The sequence below is a fragment of the Balaenoptera ricei genome, chromosome 2, assembly GCF_028023285.1.
Source record: "Balaenoptera ricei isolate mBalRic1 chromosome 2, mBalRic1.hap2, whole genome shotgun sequence".
In the NCBI taxonomy this organism is placed as follows: Eukaryota; Metazoa; Chordata; class Mammalia; order Artiodactyla; family Balaenopteridae; genus Balaenoptera; species Balaenoptera ricei.
In genome coordinates this window covers 73324837-73326669 of record NC_082640.1, presented here as the reverse complement: position 1 = coordinate 73326669, position 1833 = coordinate 73324837, and positions in this window count along the sequence as shown.

The window sequence follows — 1833 nt, the reverse complement described above, 5'->3', positions numbered from 1 at the left end:
TGGGGTGGTCCTGTCATTTGTACGTTTTTACTTTGTGAACTTTAGATCGTGTGATCGACCTACCTTCCCTCACACATGTTTCTTAAAGCAAATTAATATCCCAATGTCCAGGAGGAAACTGGGTTTCATGTGTCATCCTCCCAGAAGCACTCAAGCCAACATCCCTTTGGTCTGTTAAAGTTACAGCCAAGCAGCAAAGGACACTTTCGAAGTCCAGGCCTTTCTCCAGGTTATGGGTTATATCTGCATGTACATTCATGTAGACCTTTTGCCATGATTCTACTGGTTTGGGGATTTTTCCTCAATTCTTAGCTAAGTCTCTAGTAGTGGCAGTCATACACATCAACAAATTGTAGGTTAATGCACCAAATGTGTTGTCCCCTAGCAGTGTGATTCTACTTCAAAGTAGAAGTAAAGGGTCTTGGTGATTTTCTGCTTTCTAACTCATGTTGAGTTCTAAATTCCAATACATCTTTTTATTGGACTTGGCAACTGAAAACATCACAGGTCAGTCTTGAAGATGTTAGACAAACAAAAACATTACAATATTAGTACAATATTGTACAATGTTAGTTGTACAACATTACAAAAACAGATTACAGTATTAGTTGGCTAAACTTGTGCTACAGAGGAAAAAAAGACGTTCCCATGAAAGCGAACACAGTAGAATGGAAATAAATTCATTTGGATGCACGGATATTTTCATTGAAAAGGATTCAGTATCTCTGTAGCTGTTCTTCCACACCCTTCGATCAGGTATTAGGTTGGCCAGAAAACGCCTTCGGTTTTTAACTAAAATTAAAAGGCATTTTTCATTTTCACCAAGAACTTTACTGAACAATGTATGCACCCTTTTGTTCCACTGCCTTCTGCCATTTTTCAGGCAACTTCATAATTCCATCTTCCCAAAACTTTTTATCTTTTTGAGCAAAGAACTGTTCCAGGTTCCTTTTACAGTCTTCCAGGGAATTGAAATTTTTTCCATTAAGAGAATTTTGTGAAGACTGAAATAAATGGAAATCTGAAGGTGCAATGTGTGGTGAATACAGCGGAAGAATCAGAACTTCCCAGCCAAGCTGTAACAGTTTTTTGCCTGGTCATCAAAGAAACATGTTGTCTTGCATTATCCTGATGGAAGATTATGCTTTTTCTGTTGACTAATTCTGGACGCTTTTCGTCGAGTGCTGCTTTCAGTTGGTCTAATTGGGAGCAGTACTTGTTGGAATTAATCATTTGGTTTTCCGGAAGGAGCTCGTAATAGAGGACTCCCTTCCAGTCCCACCATCTACACAACATCACCTTCTTTGGATGAAGACCGGCCTTTGGTGTGGTTGGTGGTGGTTCATCTCGCTTGCCTCACTATCTGTTCCATTCCACATTGTTGTACAGTATCCACTTTTCATTGCCCATCACAATTTGTTTTAAAAACAGGACGTTTTCATTCTGTTTCAGTAGAGAATCGGATGTGGAAATAAGGTCAAGGAGGTTTTTTGTCCTTAACTTACGTGGAACCCAAACATCAAAGCGATTAACATAACCAAGCTGTTGCAAATGATTTTCAGTGCTTGATTTGGATATTTTGAGTATGTCGGCTATCTCCTGCGTGGTATAACGTTGATTGTTCTCAATTAATGTCTCGATTTGATTGCTGTCGACTTCACCTGGTCTACCCAACCGTGGAGCATCGCCCAGCGAGAAATCTCCAGCACGAAACTTCGCAAACCACTTTTGACACATTCGATCAGTCCCAGCACCTTTTCCATACACTGCACAAATCTTTTTTTGCATTTCGGTTGCATTTTTACCTTTCTTGAAATAATAAAGCATAATATG